Source organism: Lynx canadensis, chromosome C1 (genome assembly GCF_007474595.2).
Source record: "Lynx canadensis isolate LIC74 chromosome C1, mLynCan4.pri.v2, whole genome shotgun sequence".
In the NCBI taxonomy this organism is placed as follows: domain Eukaryota; kingdom Metazoa; phylum Chordata; class Mammalia; order Carnivora; family Felidae; genus Lynx; species Lynx canadensis.
The window spans coordinates 84,637,988-84,652,696 of NC_044310.1; the positions used below are offsets into that span (position 1 = coordinate 84,637,988).

General features: G+C 41.8%; 1 non-coding gene across 1 annotated transcript; it reads left to right on the forward strand.

Moving 5' to 3' along the window:
• The first annotated feature begins 14,256 nt into the window (after positions 1–14,256).
• LOC115522504 lies at positions 14,257–14,363 on the forward strand. The gene has a single exon (XR_003971410.1). It is a non-coding gene; the product is annotated as a U6 spliceosomal RNA (small nuclear RNA).
• The last annotated feature ends 346 nt before the right edge of the window (positions 14,364–14,709 follow it).

A 14,709-nucleotide genomic window follows, 5' to 3' on the forward strand; every position in this document is an offset into this window, starting at 1 on the left:
GCTCGATCCCACAAACCACAAGATCACAACCTGAACCAAAATCAAGAGTCAGATGTTCCACCGACTGAGCCACCCAGCCCCCCCCACCCCGATAGCTATTACTTAAGTGGATACTGCCACGTCATTTCATTTCTAATTAACCCCAACTTCCCACTTTTATCCGTGTGCTGAAACCATAGTTTAACTAAAACTAGTATTCCAAATTCTTCCCCCTCTGCCTCCCAAGTCCATTCTGCATCACATAGACAGCAGTATTTAGGGCTAAGAAAACTTGATCTAAATCATCACTTCTCTTTTTAAGAATGTATTTTCCTTCATTGGGCCTCTTTAAGGGGCACGGCATGACAGTTTTCTTTATAATATTTCACCAGGTTTCAGTAATGAAACTGCCTTGGTAACGAAGAAAGTAATACTATAATCAAGTGTGACTGTGGGTGTCTGCCAGTCACACAGAAACAAAGAAGAAAGCTCTGGAAAAGAACATGAAAGTTAATGAGTTTGCTCTGCAGGTAGTTTGCCTGTGTTCCCCTAGTCCTTTGCTGTGAGGACACTGTCCTGACTGTGTCCTGGGTGCTGGCACCTGTCCTTCTGTCCTCTCCCCTGTGGCTCCTGCAGTGGGCCTCACTCCAGCTTGTGTGTTTGAGGTTGTCTGTCCTTCCACTCTGGCTGCAGCAACTGACCAGCTACAAAGCAGGGATGATTGACAAACAATAGAAGGACCCATGTTTCAGAAGGCGTTTTAAATTCCAGGGAAATATATCTGTGAGCTCTAAAGGAGATGCTGGGGGGCCGCACCTGATGAGCAACTAATCAACACTCTCGATGTCGTCATTAGAGCGTGTCCTCTTAGTAACAGGATTGGAATAACTAGACTCCCTGGAACCAGAGGGTCAGATCCAGGCAAAATTAGCTCAGCTTTTCATCAGGGTAATGACTGTAATCTTTTGCATTCCCTACAGTGCTTTATGGTGGGGGATCTTGGGGAGAGCTTGCTAACAATTAATCTCAGCAGAGGCCTGTGGGCTTCAGGATGGACAATAATATTCATCTACTTTTTAAAAAAATTTTCTTTAATGTTTATTTTTGAGAGGGAGAGAGCATGCGAGCAGGGGAGGGACAGAGAGAGAGGGAAACACAGAATCCGAAGCAGGCTCCAGGCTCTGAGCTGTTAGCACAGAGCCCTATGCGGGGCTTGAACTCACAAGCTGTGAGATCATGACCTGAGCCAAAGTCGGATGCTTAACCGACTGAACCACCCAGGCACCCCAACATTCATTTACTTCTTACTGGTCTATGGTGTGCTCTCACATGGGGCTGCCTGCAAGGACCATGTCTATCAAACCACAATATTACCAGTAGTATTACACCTTTGAATAAATATTTCTATCGAGGACTCAGTGATCCATGTGGAGTCCAAAAGTGGAGAATCACATGGCAAAGCTGTCTGTAAACAGTGCATTCAGCAAGAGTGGGACAAGTATAATACCTTGCCACCAACTATCCATCAGTCCCCGTTAAGGACTTGAATCCAAACACCCAGAAACTGAGTGTGAAACAGACCTGTTTTCTATGAAATGTACTATAAGCAGAATACTATTTTTGCTCCAGATGATATTTCTGAGAATACAAGAAAAAGAGAGAAAGAAAAGATAGACAAAACAACAAGAATAATTCCACAAATATGATGAAGATGAGTTTTCTCAAGAAAGTTTATAATCAGTAGTTTTCATTTTGCCCAGAGAAGAGACAGAGTCATAAAAGCACAAGATTTTAGAGCAGGAAGGTATCTTGGATATATATAGACTAATTTTCTTATTTTAATAGAAAAAAATAATGTAAACTAACTTTTCCCCTCAAGCAATTAAGAATAGGTTTCCAGGGGTGCTTGGGTGGCTCAGTCAGTTAAGCATCTGCTCTTGATTTTGGCTCAGGTCATGATCTCATGGTTCATGAGTTCGAGCCCCATCTCCCTTAGGATCCTCTCTCTCTCCCTCTCTCTCTCTGCCCCTCCCCCTCTCGCTTTCTTCCCCCCCCCCCCAAAAAAAATAAATAAATAATCTAAAAATATATTTTTTTTAAAAGAATGTTTCCCTTGAAGGGGAAAGAGCCAGGTAGAGCCAGGGCATAAAGCACTGCCTGAGAAGGGGAGGGCTCTGTGGGATTCTCCATGACCAAATTGCACACAAGGATCAAAATGCTGAAAGGGAAAATAAGAATGCCAGAAGGACAGATAGAAGGAAACACCAATGTACTGTTCACATTCTCCTAGACTTTCCTTGAACCCACCCTGAACTGCAAGCAAAAATGAGGATCTTGAGTCTAAAATGAATGCAACAAATTACAATCCAATGTCAAATAAAACTGCCACATGCATTTCTGGGAAGCCTTGACAGTACTCCTAGAAAATGTGGCAATAAGCACATGTCTTCTGCCAAATATAGACCTTTGCTCTATGTTCCCTACTAATAATGTTAAATAAGACATGAATGAATAGAGATAATTAATGAAACCAGGAAGCAAGGTCCCACAAGCTCTTCCATTTGAACTTAGGATAGTAAAATACATAATTAAAAATATGTACTTTTGACAATTAAAGAGTGCCATTTGCCAAACTCTCTAACAATGCTATAGTCTCACACTGCTTCTAAAAATTCCTTTCACAGTTGCTACTATAGAAGTTTACGTTCTGCACTATTCTTAGCTCCCAGCTAGGTCTCCAGCAGTTGGAGAATTCCGGGGAGTCCTCAATGCCAAATTCCAAGCCATGAAGCTCATACCACCACTTCAAACTTCTCTTTTTAGAGCAAATGCATGACTTTAGGTTTTAGTTATCAAAAAAATGTTGCTTTTAAATATAATGTAGACTAAAACAAAGATTTTTCTATAGCAAACTTTTAAAATACAATTTCTTTTTTTTTTATAATGACCATATTTATTTATTTATTTTTTTTTATTTTTTTTTTTTTTACTATTTCAAAGATGTATTTATTTATTTATTTTTTTTTTGGTTTCACTCTTCTTTTTTTTTTTTTTTTTTTATGAAATTTATTGACAAATTGGTTTCCATACAACACCCAGTGCTCATCCCAAAAGGTGCCCTCCTCAATACCCATCACCCACCCTCCCCTCCCTCCCACCCCCCATCAACCCTCAGTTTGTTCTCAGTTTTTAACAGTCTCTTATGCTTTGGCTCTCTCCCACTCTAACCTCTTTTTTTTTTTTTTTTCTTTCCACTCTCAACAATAGCCAAATTATGGAAAGAGCCTAAATGTCCATCAACTGATGAATTAAAATACAATTTCAATGAAAACTTACGACAAGGGTAGCCATGGGGGTGTAAATAAATATATATATATATTTTTTTGTGATTTATATATATATATATATATATATATATAAATGTGATATATATATATCACATATATATATATGTGATTTTTTTAAATAAGCATCAGACTTGGGGCACCTGGGTGGCTCAGTCGGTTGGACATCCGACTTCGGCTCAGGTCATTATCTCGCGGTTTGTGAGTTTGAGCCCTACATCGGGCTCTGTGCTGACAGCTCAGAGCCTGGAGCCTGCTTCAGATTCTGTGTCTCCCCCTCTCTCTGCCCCTCCCCTGCTCATGCTCAGTCTCTCTCTATCTCTCAATAATGAATAAATGTCAAAAAAAATTTTTTTAAATACGCATCAGACTTAATATATGGCTTTAGTACCAAACTTTCAAAGAAAATTGATATTTCACATAGTAGAGCAATTTGATCAATAAATTTAACAGGTGATACTGAATGCATTTCTCAATCTCTCAGAGTAATTCATTAATCACATATTTATTGAGCAACCTACTATGAGCCAGCACTAAATGGTTGTGGATAAAACAAAAATCCCAGACTCTGTGGAGCTTACATTCTAGTGGAAAGAAACAGAAACAAAAATAAACATTAGAAAAAAACCCAGAAATTATGTAGTGTATTAGAAGGGGTAAACGCCATGCAAAAACAGAACAGGTAAGATCAGGGCAGAGATACTATACAATTTTAAATAGGGTGGCCTAGAGTAGCTCATTGAGAAGGTGATGTTCAAAAAGGCTTACAGCAGGTGAAGGAGCTAGTCTTATATGTATACAGTGGAAGAGATTTCCAGGAAGTGGCCTGTGCAAAGGCCCTGAGGTGGAGCACATTGGCTTGTGTGAGGAGGAGAGAAAGTATAATAGAAGATGAGGTCAGAGATTAATAGAGGCCCAGTTCATACAGGAATTTGTAGGCCATTGTTAGTATTTTGGCTTTTATACTGAGAGTTTGATGCAGAGGAATGACATGACCTGACTCAAGCTTTATAAGGATCAGTTCTTGTTGAAACAAATGGTAAAGAGCAAGGATGGAACCAGGGAGACCAGTTAGGGGTGAGAGACAATAGTAAGCTTTCACCAGGGTGCTAATAGTGGAAATGATGAGAATTGATCAGATAAAGGATTCTGTTTAAAGGTAGAGCAAATGAGATTTTCTGACTAATTGGATGTGGGGCAAGAGAGAAAGAGAAGATGAGGTATAACTCTAGGAACTTGGCTCTGAGCAGTTAAAAGGGTGGGCACTGCCACCAACCAAGATGGAGACAAATGGAGAATTCCTGCAGGGGTGAAGATCAGACACTCCACTTTGGATATATTGTTGAAGATACTATTTAGCTCTTCTGGTGGAGACTTCAAGAAGGAAGTGAATAAAGGCAACTGCTTCAAAGAATTTCACTGCAAAAGAAAGCCAAGAAATGGGTGGTGACTAGCAGGGATGGTAGAGACATTAGAAAGCTTTGGTTTTCATTATTTAAGATGGAAAATAGTATATTTGTATATGATAATAAAGTTCCAAGAAAGCGAGGGGCACCTGGGTGTCTAGGTTGGTTAAGCGAATGACTTCAGCTTAGGTCATGATCTCATCGTTTGTGGGTTCAAGCCCCACATTGGGCTCTGTGCTGTCAGCTCAAAGCCTGGAGCCTGCTTGGGATTCTGTGTCTTCCTCTCTCTCTCTGCCCCTCCCCCACTCATGCTCTGTCTCTGTCTCTCTCTGTCTCTCTCTCTCTCTCTCAAAAATAAAATAAACATTACAAAAAATTTTAATAGTTCCAAGAAAGTAAAAAATTGATGAAGTAGGAGAGAGAGGGGAGAATTGACTTTCAGTAGGCAGGAAAGGGTGGGATCCAACACTCAAGTGGAAGCATTAGCTTCCTCACTAAGGTGAGACCATAGAAACAAGTGCTGATGGTGGGGCTAATGGATGCAGATGGAGCATTATCTTTCAGTTGTGATTGAGGATGATGGAGGAGGTATTTGAAGATTGAGGAGAGATGTGAAAAAAAACTAGAAATGTGGGAAAGTCAAGAGAATCAAGAAATGTAATTTTCAGGCAGCATTTGGGATAAAGCAGAAAGCACTGGAGGCTCACTTCAAGTAGGTAGTCACTAATTTATAGTGGAATAAATTTGGGAAAATTAGGAGTGCCTGGGTAGCTCAGGTAGTTGAGCATCTGACTTTGGCTCAGGTCATGATACCATGGTTTGTGAATTCGAGCCCCACCGTCCAACTTCGGCTCAGGTCATGGTCTCATGGCTTGTGAGTTCAAGCCCCACCGTCCAACTTCGGCTCAGGTCATGGTCTCATGGCTTGTGAGTTCAAGCCCCACCATCGGGCTAGCTGCTGTCAGCACAGAGCCTACTTAGGATCCTCTGTCTCCTGCTCTCTCTCTCTGCCCCTCCCCCATTCGTGCTCACTCACTCTCTCTCTCTCTCAGATATAAATAAACATTTTTAAAAATTGGACAAATTAGGCTGGGCTCACCGCGCGTCCTGCTGATCACTTAGATTCCACCTACACCTGCCTAAATAACCCAGAAAACCGCCAGAGGATTAGCAGAACGGAGTCACCGGACCCAAGTGCAGACGAGAGGCCCACGGAAGAGGGTAGGAAGGGCGGAGAGGCGGTGCGCGCTCCACGGACTGGCGGGAGGGAGCCGGGGCGGAGGGGCGGCTCGCCAGCCAAGCAGAGCCCCCGAGTCCGGCTTGCAAAAGCGGAGGGGCCTGACGGACTGTGTTCAGACAGCAAGCGCGACTTAGCGTCTGGGAGGTCATAAGTTAACAGCTCTGCTCGGAAAGCGGGAAGGCTGGAGGACAAAGGGAGGGTGAGCTGCGGAGCCCCCGGACGACAGAGCTCAGTTTGGCGGGGAACAAAGGCGCTCGCCAGCGCCATCTCCCCCGCCCATCCCCCGGCCAAAATCCCAAAGGGAACCAGTTCCGGCCAGGGAAATTGCTCGCTCCGCGCAAACACCCAACTCTGTGCTTCTGCGGAGCCAAACCTCCGGCAGCGGATCTGACTCCCTCCGGCTGCCACAGGGCCCCTCCTGAAGTGGATCACCTAAGGAGAAGCGAGCTAAGCCTGCCCCCCCTCCCGCCGTGCACCTTGCCTTCCCACCCCAGCTAATACGCCAGATCCCCAGCATCACAAGCCTGGCAGTGTGCAAGTAGCCCAGACGGGCCACGCCACCCCACAGTGAATCCCGCCCCTAGGAGAGGGGAAGAGAAGGCACACACCAGTCTGACTGTGGCCCCAGCGGTGGGCTGGGGGCAGACATCAGGACTGACTGCGGCCCCGCCCACCAACTCCAGTTATACACCACAGCACAGAGGAAGTGCCCTGCAGGTCCTCACCACACCAGGGACTATCCAAAATGACCAAGCGGAAGAATTCCCCTCAGAAGAATCTCCAGGAAATAACAACAGCTAATGAGCTGATCAAAAAGGATTTAAATAATATAACAGAAAGTGAATTTAGAATAATAGTCATAAAATTAATCGCTGGGCTGGAAAACAGTATACAGGACAGCAGAGAATCTCTTGCTACAGAGATCAAGGGACTAAGGAACAGTCACGAGGAGCTGAAAAACGCTTTAAAGGAAATGCAAAGCAAAATGCAAACCACCACAGCTCGGATGGAAGAGGCAGAGGAGAGAATAGGTGAACTAGAAGATAAAGTTATGGAAAAAGAGGAAGCTGAGAAAAAGAGAGATAAAAAAATCCAGGAGTATGAGGGGAAAATTAGAGAACTAAGTGATACACTAAAAAGAAATAATATACGCATAATTGGTATTCCAGAGGAGGAAGAGAGAGGGAAAGGTGCTGAAGGGGTACTTGAAGAAATCATAGCTGAGAACTTCCCTGAACTGGGGAAGGAAAAAGGCATTGAAATCCAAGAGGCACAGAGAACTCCCTTCAGACGTAACTTGAATCGATCTTCTGCACGACATATCATAGTGAAACTGGCAAAATACAAGGATAAAGAGAAAATTCTGAAAGCAGCAAGGGGTAAACGTGCCCTCACATATAAAGGGAGACCTATAAGACTCGTGACTGATCTCTCTTTTGAAACTTGGCAGGCCAGAAAGAATTGGCACGAGATTTTCAGGGTGCTAGACAGCAAAAATATGCAGCCGAGAATCCTTTATCCAGCAAGTCTGTCATTTAGAATAGAAGGAGAGATAAAGGTCTTCCCAAACAAACAAAAACTGAAGGAATTTGTCACCACTAAACCAGCCCTACAAGAGATCCTAAGGGGGACCCTGTGAGACAAAGTACCAGAGACATCACTACAAGCATAAAACATACAGACATCACAATGACTCTAAACCCGTATCTTTCTATAATAACACTGAATGTAAACGGATTAAATGCGCCAACCAAAAGACATAGGGTATCAGAATGGATAAAAAAACAAGACCCATCTATTTGCTGTCTACAAGAGACTCATTTTAGACCTGAGGACACCTTTAGATTCAGAGTGAGGGGATGGAAAACTATTTATCATGCTACTGGAAGCCAAAAGAAAGCTGGAGTAGCCATACTTGTATCAGACAAACTAGACTTTAAATTAAAGGCTGTAACAAGAGATGAAGAAGGACATTATATAATAGTTACAGGGTCTATCCATCAGGAAGAGCTAACAATTATAAATGTCTATGCGCCGAATACCGGAGCCCCCAAGTATATAAAACAATTACTCATAAACAGAAGCAACCTTATTGATAAGAATGTGGTAATTGCAGGGGACTTTAACACCCCACTCACAGAAATGGATAGATCATCTAGACACACAGTCAATAAAGAAACAAGGGCCCTGAATGAGACATTGGATCAGATGGACTTGACAGATCTATTTAGAACTCTGCATCCCAAAGCAACTGAATATACTTTCTTCTCGAGTGCACATGGAACATTCTCCAAGATAGATCATATACTGGGTCACAAAACAGCCCTTCATAAGTTTACAAGAATTGAAATTATACCATGCATACTTTCAGACCACAACGCTATGAAGCTTGAAATCAACCACAGGAAAAAGTCTGGAAAACCTCCAAAAGCGTGGAGGTTAAAGAACACCCTACTAACGAATGAGTGGGTCAACCAGGCAATTAGAGAAGAAATCAAAAAATATATGGAAACAAACGAAAATGAAAATACAACAATCCAAACGCTTTGGGACGCAGCGAAGGCAGTCCTGAGAGGAAAATACATTGCAATCCAGGCCTATCTCAAGAAACAAGAAAAATCCCAAATACAAAATCTAACAGCACACCTAAAGGAAATAGAAGCAGAACAGCAAAGGCAGCCTAAACCCAGCAGAAGAAGAGAAATAATAAAGATCAGAGCAGAAATAAACAATATAGAATCTAAAAAAACTGTAGAGCAGATCAACGAAACCAAGAGTTGGTTTTTTGAAAAAATAAACAAAATTGACAAACCTCTAGCCAGGCTTCTCAAAAAGAAAAGGGAGATGACCCAAATAGATAAAATCATGAATGAAAATGGAATTATTACAACCAATCCCTCAGAGATACAAACAATTATCAGGGAATACTATGAAAAATTATATGCCAACAAATTGGACAACCTGGAAGAAATGGACACATTCCTGAACACCCACACTCTTCCAAAACTCAATCAGGAGGAAATAGAAAGCTTGAACAGACCCATAACCAGCGAAGAAATTGAATCGGTTATCAAAAATCTCCCAACAAATAAGAGTCCAGGACCAGATGGCTTCCCAGGGGAGTTCTACCAGACATTTAAAGCAGAGATAATACCTATCCTTCTCAAGCTATTCCAAGAAATAGAAAGGGAAGGAAAACTTCCAGACTCATTCTATGAAGCCAGTATTACTTTGATTCCTAAACCAGACAGAGACCCAGTAAAAAAAGAGAACTACAGGCCAATATCCCTGATGAATATGGATGCAAAAATTCTCAATAAGATACTAGCAAATCGAATTCAACAGCATATAAAAAGAATTATTCACCATGATCAAGTGGGATTCATTCCTGGGATGCAGGGCTGGTTCAACATTCGCAAATCAATCAACGTGATACATCACATTAACAAAAAAAAAGAGAAGAACCATATGATCCTGTCAATCGATGCAGAAAAGGCCTTTGACAAAATCCAGCACCCTTTCTTAATAAAAACCCTTGAGAAAGTCGGGATAGAAGGAACATACTTAAAGATCATAAAAGCCATTTATGAAAAGCCCACAGTTAACATCATCCTCAACGGGGAAAAACTGAGAGCTTTTTCCCTGAGATCAGGAACATGACAGGGATGTCCACTCTCACCGCTGTTGTTTAACATAGTGCTGGAAGTTCTAGCATCAGCAATCAGACAACAAAAGGAAATCAAAGGCATCCAAATTGGCAAAGATGAAGTCAAGCTTTCGCTTTTTGCAGATGACATGATATTATACATGGAAAATCCGATAGACTCCACCAAAAGTCTGCTAGAACTGATACATGAATTCAGCAAAGTTGCAGGATACAAAATCAATGTCCAGAAATCAGTTGCATTCTTATACACTAACAATGAAGCCACAGAAAGACAAATAAAGAAAATGATCCCATTCACAATTGCACCAAGAAGCATAAAATACCTAGGAATAAATCTAACCAAAGATGTAAAGGATCTGTATGCTGAAAACTATACAAAGCTTATGAAGGTAATTGAAGAAGACTTAAAGAAATGGAAAGACATTCCCTGCTCATGGATTGGAAAAATAAATATTGTCAAAATGTCAATACTACCCAAAGCTATCTACACATTCAATGCAATCCCAATCAAAATTGCACCAGCATTCTTCTCGAAATTAGAACAAGCAATCCTAAAATTCATATGGAACCACAAAAGGCCCCGAATAGCCAAAGGAATTTTGAAGAAGAAGACCAAAGCAGGAGGCATCACAATCCCAGACTTTAGCCTCTACTACAAAGCTGTAATCATCAAGACAGCATGGTATTGGCACAAAAACAGACACACAGACCAATGGAATAGAATAGAAACCCCAGAACTAGACCCACAAACGTATGGCCAACTCATCTTTGACAAAGCAGGAAAGAACATCCAATGGAAAAAAGACAGCCTCTTTAACAAATGGTGCTGGGAGAACTGGACAGCAACATGCAGAAGGTTGAAACTAGACCACTTTCTCACACCATTTACAAAAATAAACTCAAAATGGATAAAGGACCTAAATGTGAGACAGGAAACCATCAAAACCTTAGAGGAGAAAGCAGGAAAAGACCTCTCTGACCTCAGCCGTAGCAATCTCTTACTCGACACATCCCCAAAGGCAAGGGAATTAAAAGCAAAAGTGAATTACTGGGACCTTATGAAGATAAAAAGCTTCTGCACAGCAAAGGAAACAACCAACAAAACTAAAAGGCAACCAACGGAATGGGAAAAGATATTTGCAAATGACATATCGGACAAAGGGCTAGTATCTAAAATCTATAAAGAGCTCACCAAACTCCACACCCGAAAAACAAATAATCCAGTGAAGAAATGGGCAGAAAACATGAATAGACACTTCTCTAAAGAAGACATCCAGATGGCCAACAGGCACATGAAAAGATGTTCAGCGTCGCTCCTTATCAGGGAAATACAAATCAAAACCACACTCAGGTATCACCTCACGCCAGTCAGAGTGGCCAAAATGAACAAATCAGGAGACTATAGATGCTGGAGAGGATGTGGAGAAACGGGAACCCTCTTGCACTGTTGGTGGGAATGCAAATTGGTGCAGCCGCTCTGGAAAGCAGTGTGGAGGTTCCTCAGAAAATTAAAAATAGACCTACCCTATGACCCAGCAATAGCACTGCTAGGAATTTATCCAAGGGATACAGGAGTACTGATGCATAGGGGCACTTGTACCCCAATGTTCATAGCAGCACTCTCAACAATAGCCAAATTATGGAAAGAGCCTAAATGTCCATCAACTGATGAATGGATAAAGAAATTGTGGTTTATATACACAATGGAATACTACGTGGCAATGAGAAAAAATGAAATATGGCCTTTTGTAGCAACGTGGATGGAACTGGAGAGTGTGATGCTAAGTGAAATAAGCCATACAGAGAAAGACAGATACCATATGGTTTCACTCTTATGTGGATCCTGAGAAACTTAACAGGAACCCATGGGGGAGGGGAAGGAAAAAAAAAAAAAAAAAAAAAAAAAAGGACGTTAGAGTGGGAGAGAGCCAAAGCATAAGAGACTGTTAAAAACTGAGAACAAACTGAGGGTTGATGGGGGGTGGGAGGGAGGGGCGGGTGGGTGATGGGTATTGAGGAGGGCACCTTTTGGGATGAGCACTGGGTGTTGTATGGAAACCAATTTGTCAATAAACTTCATATAAAAAAAAAAAAAAAAAAAAAGCAAAAGTGAATTACTGGGACCTTATGAAGATAAAAAGCTTCTGCACAGCAAAGGAAACAACCAACAAAACTAAAAGGCAACCAACGGAATGGGAAAAGATATTTGCAAATGACATATCGGACAAAGGGCTAGTATCTAAAATCTATAAAGAGCTCACCAAACTCCACACCCGAAAAACAAATAATCCAGTGAAGAAATGGGCAGAAAACATGAATAGACACTTCTCTAAAGAAGACATCCAGATGGCCAACAGGCACATGAAAAGATGTTCAGCGTCGCTCCTTATCAGGGAAATACAAATCAAAACCACACTCAGGTATCACCTCACGCCAGTCAGAGTGGCCAAAATGAACAAATCAGGAGACTATAGATGCTGGAGAGGATGTGGAGAAACGGGAACCCTCTTGCACTGTTGGTGGGAATGCAAATTGGTGCAGCCGCTCTGGAAAGCAGTGTGGAGGTTCCTCAGAAAATTAAAAATAGACCTACCCTATGACCCAGCAATAGCACTGCTAGGAATTTACCCAAGGGATACAGGAGTACTGATGCATAGGGGCACTTGTACCCCAATGTTCATAGCAGCACTCTCAACAATAGCCAAATTATGGAAAGAGCCTAAATGTCCATCAACTGATGAATGGATAAAGAAATTGTGGTTTATATACACAATGGAATACTATGTGGCAATGAGAAAAAATGAAATATGGCCCTTTGTAGCAACGTGGATGGAACTGGAGAGTGTAATGCTAAGTGAAATAAGCCATACAGAGAAAGACAGATACCATATGGTTTCACTCTTATGTGGATCCTGAGAAACTTAACAGGAACCCATGGGGGAGGGGAAGGAAAAAAAAAAAAAAAAAAAGGACGTTAGAGTGGGAGAGAGCCAAAGCATAAGAGACTGTTAAAAACTGAGAACAAACTGAGGGTTGATGGGGGGTGGGAGGGAGGGGAGGGTGGGTGATGGGTATTGAGGAGGGCACCTTTTGGGATGAGCACTGGGTGTTGTATGGAAACCAATTTGTCAATAAATTTCATAAAAAAATAAAAAATAAATAAAAAAAAAACCCAAAAAAAAAAAAATTGGACAAATTATACAGTCAGGCAAGATTGTCTGTTTTCCTCTCGTTCTTCTCAGATTCATTGGTGTGGGTATGTAGTAGACAGAATTGGTGGCTTGAGCAAGGAAGAACACTGAAGCCAAAAACAGGCAAAGGAATTGGGGGTATATGCAACGGAGTAATTACACTGACTGCAAATGGAATTTAAACTTGGTCAAGATAGAAAAGAGGAGGCACCTGAGTGGCTCAGTTGGTTAAGTGCCCGACTCTTGGTTTCAGCTCAGGTCATGATCTAATAGTTCACGAGTTCAAGCCCCGAGCTGGGCTCTGCAGTGACAGCGCCCAGCCTACTTGGAATTCTCCCTGCCTCTCTCTCTCTCTCCCATTCTCTCTCTCTCTCAATAAAATAAACATTTTTTCAAAAAGTAAAGTTACAAAATAAAAAGACAGAAAAGACATCAGGAGGGTGACAGTGACAAGGAAGTAGGATCAATGGGTTTGGAGATCTGGGTGGGATCAAATGATTGGAATCATGATTCTAGAATGAGTGAGCTAGAAGATAGAAAGTGATAATCATGCAGTAGGAAGAGATGAAGATATTGCAATTATAAGTAATGACAAAATTCGGAGTAACATCTTTTTATTTGCCCCAGGACAATCACTACAGAGAAGAAAAATAGAACGTGACCAGAGGAAAATGAAGGGGAGGTTAAACACACAACTGTTGAAAGAATCAAAGCTTTTCAGAAGGGACTGCTACACTGCCTCCTTGGGAATTTTGTGGGTGTGGAGAAAACAGTAAGCAGCAGCAGCCAGTGTGAGAAAAGGACTCTGGGAAGACTTCATTTTCACAAACAACTATCTGCAATTATTTCACCAATTCGAAGTTCATTTGAGTTCTAACACTCCCCTTGTAATGTGCACTTAGCACATTAGTCAGCTACACCTCAGTATAAATTCTGATAATTGGAGTGTTCTAATATTCTCCTGCCTCTGAACTTAGATTTGAGCAAGTGGAAGTTCTGAGTAGAAAAACTGAACAGATGGAATAAGAAACCTTCAGTGATATTCACATCAGCATTATTCATAAGAGCTAAAAAGAAAACAACCCAAGCGTCCATCAACTGATGAATAGATAAATACAATGTGGTATATCCAAACTGTGGGATATTATATGGCCACAAAAAGATCTGAAGTCCCGATATATGATACAACATGGATGAACCTTAAAAACATTACACTGAGGAGCTCCTGGGAGGCTCCATCGGTTAAGCAGCCCACTTCAGCTCAGGTCATGATCTCACGGTCCGTGAGTTCAGGCCCCATGTTGGGCTCTGTGCTGACAGCTCAGAGCCTGGAGGCTGCTTTGGATTCTGTGTCTCCTTCTCTCTCTGTACTTCCCCCACTCACTCGCTTGCTCTCTCTCTCTCTCTCTCTCAAAAGTAAACAAACATTGTGCTCGCTTCAGCAGCACATATACTAAAGTTGGAACGATACAGAGAAGATTAGCATGGCCCCTGCGCAAGGATGACTCACAAATTCGTGAAGCGTTCCATATTTTTGAGAAAAGGGAACCCTCTTGCACTGTCGGTGGGAATGCAAACTGGTGCAGCCGCTCTGGAAAGCAGTGTGGAGGTTCCTCAGAAAATTAAAAATAGACCTACCCTATGACCCAGCAATAGCACTGCTAGGAATTTACCCAAGGGATACAGGAGTACTGATGCATAGGGGCACTTGTACCCCAATGTTTATAGCAGCACTCTCAACAATAGCCAAATTATGGAAAGAGCTTAAATGTCCATCAACTGATGAATGGATAAAGAAATTGTGGTTTATATACACAATGGAGTACTACGTGGCAATGAGAAAGAATGAAATATGGCCCTTTGTAGCAACATGAACTGAACT